This window comes from Panicum virgatum, chromosome 9K, assembly GCF_016808335.1.
Source record: "Panicum virgatum strain AP13 chromosome 9K, P.virgatum_v5, whole genome shotgun sequence".
Taxonomy (NCBI): domain Eukaryota; kingdom Viridiplantae; phylum Streptophyta; class Magnoliopsida; order Poales; family Poaceae; genus Panicum; species Panicum virgatum.
In genome coordinates this window covers 48,704,016-48,717,945 of record NC_053144.1, presented here as the reverse complement: position 1 = coordinate 48,717,945, position 13,930 = coordinate 48,704,016, and the positions used below count along the sequence as shown (strand labels likewise).

At 48.0% G+C, this 13,930-nt stretch overlaps 1 pseudogene; it reads left to right on the top strand.

The window, feature by feature from the left end:
- Nucleotides 1-6,020: 6,020 nt before the first annotated feature.
- On the top strand, nucleotides 6,021-13,324 carry LOC120648061 (annotated as a pseudogene).
- Nucleotides 13,325-13,930: the final 606 nt, after the last annotated feature.

The window sequence follows — 13,930 nt, the reverse complement described above, 5'->3', positions numbered from 1 at the left end:
TTTCAGTAAAATATGGCTTCAGCAGCTGGAGAGAGTGGCGCCGGTGGGGGTGATCGTTGTCCTTCTGGAGAGAAGGGCACAACTTGAGTAGGTCGTCGGTCCAAAAAACCTAGTGCTTTTCATAGGGCAGCGCTCCGTTATTTGGAAAAAGAATATAGAGAATGCATGGCAAGGGGCGAGGAATCTCCGTTTGATCTTGAGGATTTATTGTAGCGTTACGGTTCGTCACCACCAAACTCGGAGGTTTCAGCTCCGCCATCTTCTTCTGCGCCAGCAAGAAATCCGTTAGAACATTCTGCGTTCCAACACAAGGACGGTTGAAAACCTATGTGTTGTTGACCGAATTTTTAAATTTCATGTATAGTACTCCTTTGTTAAGTTTTGTAATGGATTAAGTACTCCTTTTAATTAATCAAGATGTATGAGATCACCCACCGGACACCTTGTGACCTGCAGACTGCCGTTAAGAACTTAATGTTCACTGTTGCGTACGGTACCGCCATGCCAACCGAACCAGGCGACGTGTACCACGGCCAACAAATTCCGCCTAGATACACAAGAGTTGGCATGGAGCAGGTGTGCCAGGGTTGGGAGACGCTCGAGCTTGATATTCCTGGAGGCGATGGGGAGAGGACACTAGCAGAAGCCATTCATGGCTACATCCTATGGGATAAGCGCTACATTGTCCTAAAGTCGGATGATCAAACACCAAGACCGGCTTCTCAGCATGCCTCTCCAAGACCGGCATCTCCGCAAAACTCCCCAAGGGCAGCACTGTCTCGGCAAGGTTCACCGGCACATTCTCCATCACCATCATCTCATGCGCCGATGAACACTCAAGCGTCACCGTCGCCTCCATGGTCACCCCCTCCGCCGCCGGCAAAGAAGCAGAAACGGCCACCGGCAAAGAAGGTAGCTGCACCGGCTAAGGAGCCTCCAAAGAAGAAGAAGGAAAAGGAGAAGAAAACCAAGGAGGCTCCTATTAAACCCTAGGACATGAACCTTGAAGAATGCGATCGGATTACTCAAGAAAGATTTAAAGAGCACTTCAAGCCGAAGACGAAGCCGGAGCCCGAGAAAGTGATAAATCCGATAGATTTGAAATTTTTTAAGGGAATGTGCGAAGCAAATAAGAGAAAATTCATTCCGAGAGACCCCCCTTCATACTACGAACGCACAATTATCAAAACTACTGAGAAAAAGAAGAGACAATCAAAGTCGTCGTCGTCCGACGTTCCACAGCTCGGAGCCCAAAAGAAACAATCAATAGAGCCTCTCGTAGTGGGACAGACGACGCAAGAACAAGACTTTGTTACATTTCTGAAAGAATCAAACCTGACGGCCGCTCAGATTGCATGGGGAGAAGATATTCCAAAGGCCGATGTGGTCGTCAAATGGACGTTTGAGATCGGCAAAACTCTTGTACCCCCCGAAGTAGTGTCTGTGCTTCCAACGCAAATGTATAAGCTGCACCAGCACTACATGCGTGCGATGGCTGATTGCATCTTCATGCAGGGCGCAAAGATTAAAGATGACGATTTCTTACGGGGGGAGGCCATTATATGGATAAACTGGGAAGAAATTTACCAACTATTCCATCAGAAGGCCCTCGACATCTCTATGGTCGGCTTGTGGGTTCTGTAAGTATTTTACTCTCCTTACGTATTGTTTTGCATGATCTCAACATACTGATCTCTTGATTTATTCGGTATCATGTAGAATGGAGATACATACTTGCAGAAGAAAGGGATACTCTCACCTCGGCTTCATCGACCCAATTACTTGTAATTGGAGGCTTCTACGTGACAATTCCGATGAGATATTCCAAAACTTGTTCAAGTACATAAGCGTTCATCACAACAAGCAAATGATATTGTTTCCTTACAACTTTGCGTGAGTGATTCCTTCCGTCTAACTCTTTCTATTCTGTAATCGAATTATTTAAACCTTAACTACCAAGAACTGCCTCCGTATAATCTTGCAGTGAACACTTTGTCCTAATTGTCATAATTCCCGAGAAGAGCCTACTCGTGGTTATGGACTCATTGAGGAGACCTCCAGAACAATACGAAAATCTTCTTAACATGATGAAAAAGTAATTCTACCACTACTCCGTCCATGACCGATAATTTGAATCACTTTGTTACTTGACTATAATTGTTCTAATCATGCACAGGGTTTGGAAAGAATTCGCTAAAAATCATCCAGGCAAATTTGACAAGGAATTGAAGATCAAGACAGATTTTCCGGTACGCGCTTGGATGATTCGTTGCACGATTCATTAGTTTTATTATATATTCATGTAAATACCTGATAATTTCTTCTCTCTTAAAGTGTATGAGGCAGAAACCAGGCACTGTATTGTGCGCATACTATGTATGCGAGAACATCCATGGTCTGGTAGGTCCTCCAAAGGGCTGGACAGATTGGGAGGAGGAAGTAAGTAAAAAAAAACTTGTTAATATTTGAACTCATATTTTAATTAGTCGAAATTAATTATCCCCTTTTTCCATAGGTCGGGGAGATGCGCGATAAACTCATACAGGAGGAAAAGATTATGGCGATTCAAGAACAATTCTCCGGATTTATTGTTGAGCAAGTCCTCGATCCAAAAGGCGAATTCTACTATGATGGAATATCTAATATTGACAATCACAGCAAATATGACAATATACGCGTATATATGTAATTAAAAACGAATATAACTATGTAAATATATATGTGTGTCTATGTATTAAATTTCTATTTATGAGTATGTATGTATGTATTAAATTTCCAAAAGGCGAATTCTACTATGTAATTAAGAACGAATATACCTATGCAAATATAATGGAGTATGTATGTATTATATATATAAGCACTCCAATAATATATATGTGTATATATATATTTATATAATATTGGTCCTAGACATTTTCATATGTAAAGGAATTCACATGTATAGATATGTGTATACATATATATATAAGTGAATTAATTTATATATGAAAACTATCTAGGACAAATATTATATAAGTAACTATATATATATGTATATATTAGTGGAGATCATGCACACTGAATTCCAATACATAAGTTTAATTGAAATGCAAAAGTATAATTGAAATAGAAAAAAAACATGAAAAAAAGAGACCTTTTGTCCCGGTCGGTAACACCAACCGGGACAAAAGGGTGCGCCAGCCACGTGGGCGCTGGCTGCACTTTTTGTCCCGGTTGGTGTTACCAACCGGGATAAAAGGTCCTCTTTTGTCCCGGTTACCACACCCGGGATAAAAGGGCACCCTCTTTTGTCCCAGACAGGCGTTCCCGGTTGTTAAACCGGGACAGCAACAGTTTCCCAACCGGGACAAATCAACATTTTTATAGTAGTGGGGGGCTTCTTCGGCGGCGAGAGCGTCGGGTACGTGGACTTTCTCCTGGGCGGCATGGTCTCGTGGCTGAAGGCGACGGAGGTGGTATCCGGTGCCAAGATCATCGATGCCGTCAAGACGCCGCTGCTGGCCGCGTGGATGGAGCGCTTCTGCGAGCTGGACGCGGCCAGGGCGGTCCTGCAGGACGTCGGCGCGGTTGTCGAGGACGCCAGGGCGGTGCAGGTACGGTTTGCCGCTGCAGCTCCAGACAATTAGTAGTGGAAGTGTGGAACACTGGGATCTGATATTATTTCAATGCCGCCGGTGGTTCTCTGCATCTGTAATAACGTAGGGAATTAGGGATGCAAATGGTTAGCAATTAGTAATTCAGTGTCACTAGTTCCGTTCATTTCTATCTCTTTACTTTACTTTGAAATTTAGATTTAATAAAAAGGGTTTTGCGTTTGACTGGCCACTGGGTAACCCTGAGATAAATAAAATTTGCATCCCTATATACCATGCATGTTTGGTTCGGGTTCAGGGTTGCTGTGTACCACCAGTCCAACTTATGGCTGGCCATAAGTTAGCTGCATCCACTATGTATTATTGCCATTGTTCTTGCTTCTTTCATATCTTTTTTTAAAACCGAATACAAACTCGGACATCATTTACACACAAGCATACTCTCCCTTACAAATACAGTAGTCCATTAACCAATAATACCCTGGCACTAGCTAGTAATTTTGAGATACGCAATTTGCCATAGCTAAAACCGAAATTGGTTAGCTTGCTCGATCTATCTCAACTATTAAATATTCTAACAGAATACTCACTTCATTCCAAATTATATAATTAATTTTAGTAAATTCATATATATAGTTTTGCTATGTATCTAGACATAGCGTATATCTAAGCTAGATGCATAGTAAAGCTTATGTACCAAGAAAACTAAAAGACTAGAATGCATTTCGAGTCTCTAAACTTGTTTGATAGTTCAGCTAGATCATCAAACTCTCGAAACGTGTATTTGAATCCCTAAATTGTATTAAGAGATCCACCCTATATTCCAAACACGTCACGTGAGCATCATTTGTGACGTGTCAAGTGGTGCCACGCTGATGAATATTTAAATTTAGAACCCCCAGGATCTCTCTTTTCTGCTCCCTAAATGTCTTCTTCCTCAATGAGCAGCTCATTCCACTATGGATTTTCAGCAATGCCATTTAAGATTATCCTAGAACTTCAACTTTTCCAACGGGCACTTCTCAACATATATATATATCTGCAACTCTTTGATGCTCCTTCTCACTAGGACCACACACCACCACCACCTCATTTTTGTGATAGTTCATATAAAAAATTATGTGCTAGTGCTAATTTGTCGTTCTTGGTGTATGCAGAATTAAAACATTAGAGCTTTATTTACATAGTCGATACATAAAGAGTTTCTTGGACAAGTTTTGTCAATAGGTAAGACGATCCTATGGCTCACTTTTGTTGGCATCTATTTTCTATTTTTCAAGAGTTGACTCGTCAGGCAAGCTTGGCCTTCTTGTCGCCTTCCTTTGTTCCTCTTCCTTCTGCGCAGATACTTTTGATATCTCCCTCTCCATGTTCCATCTCCACCGCTCTTTGGCTCAGCGTTCCGTGCTGTCCACCACCAAAGGCAGCACAAGACTCGTCTCCGGCCGATCGATAACCACTAAGGTTCACAATGAAGTCTATAATATAGTTTAATATATAATCTATATTATGATTAAAATATATATATATGCACTTCGTTTGCTACAGAAATGGGATTAACAGGGCTGCCTCTATGATTTCAAGGGACCTCGGGCAAACTCGACGTCATGGGCGCTTAAAGATAAATATAATTTTCAAGTAATCTATCCTCGTAATAGCGTTATGAATATATTGATAATACAAATCAATTAATTAACTTCCAACCACATATTCTTACTTATTCTTGATGACTGATGAACAATGTCAACATTAGAATAGAAATTATAGTGTGATATTTATTTATTTATTCATAGCTTCGCCCCGTACTAGACCTGGAACTTGGGTCGTCCCATGCCTGCCCGGCCCGACCCTCTCGTGTCTCGTGCCATGTCGTGTCTAGATTTTTAGGCACAGTCAGCACATCATGCCGTAGTCTTTTACAAGCCTAAGCACATCATGCCGTAGTCTTTTACAAGCCTAAGCACGGCTCATGGTACGCCGGCACATCTTCGTACCGCAATGGCCCAAGCACGGCCCTTCAAATACTTGCAATTGGATTCTATATGAATCGATGGAGAAATATTATAATTGTAATTACAAAATACATAAACTATGGATGGTAGAAAAATTAAGTGATTTTCTTAAATGAATATTTCCTTCTATGATTGCTAGTAATTAGAAAGGAAGATTGCTGGCTACATACGAGCTGTTTTCGTGTCGTGCCTGTCTACGCATAGCTCAAAATGCGGGTCATGCCATACAGAATGCATCGTGCTGGGATCCTAGGCACGGCACGGCACGGCCCTCGTGTTCGTGTCACGCTGTGATAACCTAAAATATTTCGTGTCGTGCCAAATGATCATGCCACAACCCGCCCAAAAATGGCACTGGCCAAGTCCCAACTCTAGCTTGACTATGAATTAAACAAGGGCGGAGGAAAAAGGGGACAATAAGGAGGGCAGGGTAGTACTGTAATAACAGTTCGAGGACTGGTTGTTTGTTTATTTGTGCTTTACATGTGTTATCCTTCTTGGGTTGGGGTTGGGATCGTGTCACATGGCGATAGGTTGTCCCATTTTTTATTATTTTTTATATCTTTTTCCATCGTCCTCGACTAAAAGACAGATTCCCACGTTCGCCTAGCACAAGCATCATCTATGACGCATTGAACTGGGTGCCTTCGTTGACCATACAACCACAGCACCTCCATTACCGGATATGTAAATCAAATGCAGGAGAAGCTCAACACATTCAGAACACACACGCATCCACGATAGTCACTTGGAGATGGCCGGAGGAAATAGCCGCGAGCTGAAGCTGATCGGGCAGTGGGCGAGCCCATTCGTCACCTGAGTGAAGCTCGCGCTCAAGCTCAAGGGCCTCAGCTACGAGTACGTCGAGGAGGACCTTCGGAACAAGAGCGAGCTACTGCTCAGCGCCAACCCGGTCCACAAATCCGTGCCCGTGCTGATCCATAACGGGAAGGCCGTCTGCGAATCGCCGGTCATCGTGCAGTACATCGACGAGGCCTTCGCCGGCGCCGGCGCCGGCCCGCCCCTTCTCCCCGCCGACCCTTACGACCGCGCCGTCGCTCGCTTCTGGGTCGCCTACATCGATGAAAAGGTTTCTACTTGCATTTTAGGCTAATCTCGCTTACCCTGTTATTGCTTATTTTTCTTCTGGATGCATGGTGTTCGACAATCTAGGCACTGATTTCACTGTGAAATCATTTGGTTTGTATGGCTTCTGCGGCAGCTCGGACCTCCGTGGGATCGGGTGTTCAGGGCCAGGACTGACGAGGAGAGAGCTGAGGCGATGGGGCAGACGTTTTCGGCGGCGGGCGCCCTGGAGGGAGGCCTGAGGGAGTGTTCAAAGGGGAAGGACTTCTTCGGCGGCGACAGCGTTGGGTACGTCGACGTCGTTGTGGGGAGCTTGATCCCTTGGGCGAAGGCGACCAGCGTGCTCGCCGGTGCTGAGCTCGTGGACGCCGCCAAGATGCCGCTGCTGGCCGCATGGATGGACCGGTTCGGCGAGCTCGACGCGGCCAAGGCGGCCATGCCGGACGTCAACAGCTTGATCGAGCACGGTAGGATGCTGATGGCAAAAAATGCTGCCCGGGCTTCAAACGACTAACTGAACCCCGGCATGGCGAAGGCGGCTTAACTATTTTCTGATATGAATTGTAATTTGGAAATACTCCCTCCGTTTCAAATTATAGATCGTTTGACTTTTTTAATTCAAGTTTGACCACTCATCTTATTCAAAAAATTTATACAAACATAGTAAAATTTAAGTCATTTTGAAGAATTTGTATTGATAAAGCAAGCCACAACAAAAAAAGTGATATTTTGTATAAATTTTTCAATAAGAGGAGTGATCAAACTTGAGATCAAAAAGTTAAATGATCTATAATTTGGAACAGAGAGAGTAGTAAGGTGGTCTGTGTTTATGGCCCGTATCTGTCAGTTCATCGATGTGATTAGTGTAGGGAACACAATAAGCGAAATAAGCTAAAAGATGTATATATGTTCCGTACACTCGCACAATACAGATTTAATTTGTGCGGTCATTCTATTCTTCGGCTGTAGTAGTGTCTTGCAAGTTTTCTGAAACTATTTCTTTCTTTCAATGTGCCTTTATGGTGGGACCTTGATTATTCCGAAAGGCGTTATGCAAGATCTAGTTTTGATGAAAAATGTGGAGTTGATTTTGATGTTCTAACCTTGCACAAGTCGAGCAAACGTTTCAACCACAAGACGGTGCGACGGCAGCAATGACGGCACTCAGGTGACTCCGTTGACTTTTCAATCCGACAGCTCCAGCTCTCATCTCAATGCCGACTAGATTGCGAAATTACTAGTCAGCAGGAGTTGATTTTGCAGAATCGTCGGAGCCTCGGAGGAGTTGATGCGACTCTGCCTTGTAGATAACGAGCTGGGTCATCGCGCGCGCGCACGGCGCTCTGAACAATAAATATTCCATCATCTAGTGATCCTCAAGATGTGCATATCCGTCAGTTCTTGGAATTGTCTCCACGAAACTGTAGAGGATTCGGAGTTCATCAGCCAGCCATATCTGTAACGCCTTTACGCGCCTCATTGCCATTGACCATACCAGCCCGATCCATTTGTTTCCGGCCCGGATAAAGAGCCCATCGAAGCACCAGAGAGCTCTCCAACTTCGCTAGTGGGTGATGTTATTATATCTGAATCAACTTTGCTAGAGTTGAATGACTGGTATCCTCCGTGACATGAAAGGAACCAATTTGTATTGCTTTCTGAAATTAAAGGAACAAGTCCATTTCACCCACCCTGAACTTGTTAAGGAATCCGGATTACCCCCCTGAACTACAATACCGGGTATAGAATCTCCCTCAACTCTCAAAACCGGATAAATCACCCCCTACACTGTGTGGAGGCGGTTTCCCACGGTGGGCCCCACCTGTCAGCCTCTCATCTCTCTCTTTCCTCTTTCTCTCCCTCCCCTGCCGCTGTCCACCTCCCGCTGCCTGCCGTCCCTGCTGCCGGAGTGGCCCTCCCCTCGAGCTCCGCCGCCAGGCCCAAGTCCTCGCGCGTCGCCCCGAAGCTCGGTGACGAGGAGAGCTCGGGCGGCGGGAGGAACCGGCGGCGGCGGGAGAGGCAGGCGCGGAGGGCTTGGGCCTGCCTGGCTCAAGGAGGTCCTCGCAGCCGGCAACGCGAAGTACCCGCGGCCAACCGCGCCTGCTCCCCCAGCGGCGACGCGAGCTCCCCACGGGAAGGAGTTCGATGGCGGGCGGAGCTCGGATGACCGGCGGCAATGGGGATAGCAAGATCCGCGATTCCCATCGAGGTTGTGCTCGGTTGTGCCTAGGGCTTGGTCATGGATGGAGATAGGAAGGTTATGGTGCCGTGGATGAGAGGAATCGACCGGAGGTGGAGTGTGGCCCGCGAATTTCGCCGGCGAGTGGGTGCTGCTCTGTCTGCTTTGTTTTGGTCGGGAAAGAAGAAGAAAGGAAGAGGTCCTCCGCTGCTCGGGTGGCGGGGCGAGCGCGGTGAGGAGAAGAGCTCGAGCAGCGGCGAGCGCGGCGACGAGGAGAGCTCAGGCGGCGGGAGAGGCAGGCGAGGAGAGCTCGGGGGAAAGAGAAAGAGAGAGATGAGAGGCTGACAGGTGGGGCCCACCGTGGGAAACCGCCTCCACACAGTGTAGGGGGTGATTTGTCCGGTTTTGAGAGTTGAGGGGGGTTCTATACCCGGTATTGTAGTTTAGGGGGGTAATCTTGACTCCTTGACAAGTTCAGGGGGTGAAATGGACTTGTTCCGAAATTAAAAGTATTCAATCTATTTTTCTGTTTGGTTTAATAGTCGCGCGCGCACAAGCATCTATTTTCCGAAATTAAAAGTGTTCAATCTAGTTAAGGTCGAGCAAGTTTGGTGCCAGGCTTTGTACATCTCTTGGGACCATGATTATTCCGAAAGGCGATATGCAAGATCTACTTTTGATGTGATTTTGATGTTCTAAGCTTGCGTAAGCACACATCAAGAAAAATTCTTTTTTTGACGCAAACAAGGGGTGGGGGCGAAAAGTCCCCACCTGAATGCATTTCACTAATGCCGGCAAAGCCGGTGATAAAAAGTGCATTGGGCGCATTACATGCAGCAGGAGATGCAGAAAATTTAGGCAGAGTGAAGAGTAGGGTTTTGATTATACAAGTCTATCAACTCGTGCTCCTGTATGGGCTAGTTATTTGCATCTAATAATTATCTATCTCACGCTCTCGTGGCGGCAGGGAGGAAGGAGCGGGTGGGGAGGCGGTCTGCCGGCGGCGGGGGCCGATCGCCGCACGAGTCGCCCAAAGGAGAGCGACGCGGAGGGCTTCGGGGACTTGGGGTCAGCTGTTTGAGACCCTAGCGGCTCGCGCAAACAGCAGGCACGAACATCGGGGAGGCGGAGGGCGCCGACACTGGTCTAGGGGCCCCAACCCGGAGAGGCCGAGCAGGGGCCCCACTGGTGCCCACGAGCAGAGCCGCGGGGCTAGTGCCGCCGACACCGGACAGAGTCGACCAGGGCCGCCGCCGCACACCGTCGCCTGCAGCTTCACTGGGAGAGGGGGAAGGCGGGATCCGGGTAAGGAAGCGCCGGTTCTGGGGCAGGAGGACGCCGGCCCTGGAGGTGGGCGGCGCCCGGTGGCGTCGCCATCGGCAGCAGCAGCCAGTGAAGAAGCCGGAGGTCACTGTGCCTATTCCCCAGCCTGTAGCACAGATCCAACCCCGGAGGGAGTAGATCAAGCCAGGGGGACGATGGATCTGCCGCCGGGTTGCTGGAATCATGCGGGCGGCATCTGATCCTCCAGTGAAGAGCAGGGAAGGGGAAGGGGCCCGGCGGCCGCGGCGTCGGGGAAGGGCGAGCCCGGTGGGCGTGGCCAGTGTGCAGCAGTAGAAGCACGGAATCCGCCCCAGCGGGGGGGGGGGGGGGGATCTAGGCGCTGCCGATCACCATGGACGCCCGCAGCTCCGGGGCAAAGCTCGACGAGGCTCCAATGGTTGAGGACCGAAGGGCAAGGGGTTGTGGTGGGTGAAGGTTGAGAGGCCCCGCCGTTGCCGTCTTGGCACTCGCACGAGCTTCCGGTGTGGTGCTCCGGCGGCGGTGAGGTTCAGGAAGGAGGCACGTGGAGGCCTGGGGGAGGCGGTGGCGCTGTCCGCCCGAGCCGCCCCCGAGGGCGACACGGGGGTATCTATATGTCATGGTCAGCTTCAGATAAACCAATCATTTATATTAGCAATTGTTGAATTCGGAGTTCTTACTCTTCCTTCTTCTTTGTTCTCGTATGTATAGGCCAAATGGACCGCACAGCTTGGACACGGCACAACTTGACAGTAAACCTTAGTCGTGTCGTGCCAAACCGTGCCGGCTTCTTTGCCAGGCACAGTATGAAGGGGTATTCTAATTTATGGGCGACCGTACGGAGGGTTCTGTACGGTCGATTTCCGACCAATCTTTTTTTTCTTTCTCTTTTTAGTATTTTTTTGTCGTTTTGTGACAAAAAATTTCAAAAAAAATATTTTGAAAAGAGAAAAAGAAAAAAATTAATGAGAAAAAGTTTGAAATAAAAAAATCAAAATAGATAGAAAATATTTGAAGAAAAACTTTTACATCCAAATCTCAACTAAACAGTTTGGGAAAAAGTTTTGTAAAAAATTTCAAGAAAAATACTTTGAAGAGAGAAAAGGAAAAAAAATGATGAGAAAAAGTTTGAAACAGAAAAATTTGAGAATAATTGGGAAAATTTTGAAGAAAAACTTTTGCATTAAAATCTCAACTAAAGAAGTTTGGGAAAAAGTTTTGTAAAAAAACTTTGCATCCAAAAATCAAAATGGAAAAAGAAAAAAGACAAAAAACAAAAAAAAACCGCGCCCCGAGCGGGCAGTCCAACACCCGCGGGTCCAATCTCTGTGCCGCCTCGCCCTTCCCGCCGCGCTCCGGCGCCGGCATCGGGACCTCCCCGGCGGAACTCACTGCCGCCGAGGTCGAGCGCCCCGGGGGAGGTTCCTGCCGCCGCGCCTTCCCCCGCCGGCTCGCCGCACCGCGGCCTCCCGCCGCTGGCCCGCCTAAGAGAAACTAACGGTCATAGTTTGTATGAGACCATTTCAAAGGCTAATAACACACCTTAAAAAGAGAGAGAGAAAAGCACATTTGACACCCCTGAACTTGTCACTGAATTTGAAAAAAAAAACTCTAACTCCAAACCGGATATATATAGTTATATACATCCTTAGATTTTTCAAACTCGGTGACAAGTTTAGGGGTCAAATGGACTTTTCTCAATAAAAAAGAGGGAGTATCATTTAGTACACCATTTTATTTCCTACTAAAACATTTTAATGCGCGCTCTGCCTACAATACTCTTTTATGTACATTTCCACGATTGGTTGTGAATCTGTGTCTTCTAGTTTTCCTTTCTTTTCCGGTCACGTGGAAGTTTTGATATGTTTGATGTAATCGTTTCTAGTAGCATGCACGACTGACTGATAACAGCGCCCTTTGTTCGTCCAAGTCCATGGGCCCCTACTGCCCTACACTCTGCGAGCCGCCGACCCAAACGACATGCGTAAAGCAAACAGAACCTTGTTCTGCGATTCGTGTAGCCCCTGGATTATGACTGAACCACTCGTGAATTCTCACTTTCTTCATTCCCCTTGTTCTCGGTTAACCATGCATCGAACGGCGGAGTAACCAACGCCAGAAGCACTATATATACCACTGTTAGTTTCTTCCATCTTCCTTGTCCAGCAATCACACAGCAAGGGGGAAAATTGAAATCTTAGCACGCGACTAGCGAGCTCTGCAGGAAACAATGGCAGGTGAAGGCGACGAGCTGAAGCTTCTGAGCACCTGGTTCAGCCCGTTCGGGTCCCGGGTGAAGCTCGCGCTCCACCTCAAGGGCCTGCGCTACGAGTACGTGGAGGAGGAGGACCTCACGAACAAGAGCCGGCTCCTCCTCGAGAGCAACCCCGTGCACAAGAAGGTTCCCGTGCTCTTCCACGGCGGCAGGGCGCTCTGCGAGTCCATGGTCATCGTGGACTACATCGAGGAGGCCTTCGCCGGCGCCGGGCCGCCGCTCCTCCCCGCCGACCCCTACGACCGCGCCGTCGCTCGCTTCTGGGCCGCCTTCATCGAGACCAAGCTGGTGGAGCCGTGGTTCCGGATGCTCGACGGCACCAGGACGCGCGCGGAGATGGCGGAGGGGGTGAAGCAGATGCTGGCGGCGGTGGCGACCCTGGAGGGCGCGCTGGGGCAGTGCGCCGCGGGGAGGCCCTTCTTCGGCGGCGACGGCGTCGGGTACGTGGACGTCGCGCTCGGCGGCCTGCTCGTGTGGGTGCGCGCGTCCGAGGTGCTGCTCGGCGTGAGGTTCCTGGACGCCGCCAGGACCCCGCTCCTCGCGGCCTGGGCCGAGCGCTTCGCCTCGCTCGGCGCGGCCAGGGCGGCCCTGCCGGACTTCGGCAGGGTGGTCGAGCACGCCAAGATGCGGCGGGGCGCCGCCGCAGGCGCTCTGGCGGCGGACAACTGAACGCACGCACGTACGGTGCGCCGTTGTCGATAGACCGAGAACTCGTTCTATATGGTGCGTGCGGTGTGTGTTGTTACGTGTACGTACGGGTTCGGTCGATGTATACGTCTTCCGGCTTTCTACGCTTTCCACGTCACGTGTTTTAGTATCAAGTGGAGATGTACTGTCACGAGAATGTATTTAATTTTCCTTCCATCAATCAATAACACCATTTATTTTTCTTGCAAAAATAATACACATATTGTTTTCTTCTATAAAATAATGATATCAATTATTATCTTTCAAAACAAATAATTAAGCGAATTACGGGTAAATGCATGTGTGCAAAGAAAAGTAAGTGTGTGCCAAAGGAAAGTAATACGCAAGTAGAAGAGGTTGGTATAGAAAATTACTGGTGTAAAAAATATTAGAATTTTGGTGAAAATATTTTTTATCTATCAATTTTGTGAGCCTACACCCCTTTTGTCAAACTTTAATGGAGAGAAATAGAACCTCCGTGAGGAAATAAGATGGGCTAATCTCATGGCGACCGATTCTAACCATCGAATCATCATCCGATGGCTGACGAGAAGTCTTGAAGCTCCAGCGGCACGACCTTTACAGTCTTTCTACCGCCCTCGCTCACCCGTGCCAGTGGTCGTTGCAGCAACCATGGCCCTGGACTGTCGCTAATAGCATTTTATTTGCCCCATTTTATCACGAATAAATTAACTCCCCGGCCGCCAAAATCCACAGCGGGCAGCAGCGCCACAGGTCTACACACTCGACACGCAGCAGCCTGCCTAGTACGGAATACACTCCGCTCCACGGGTTT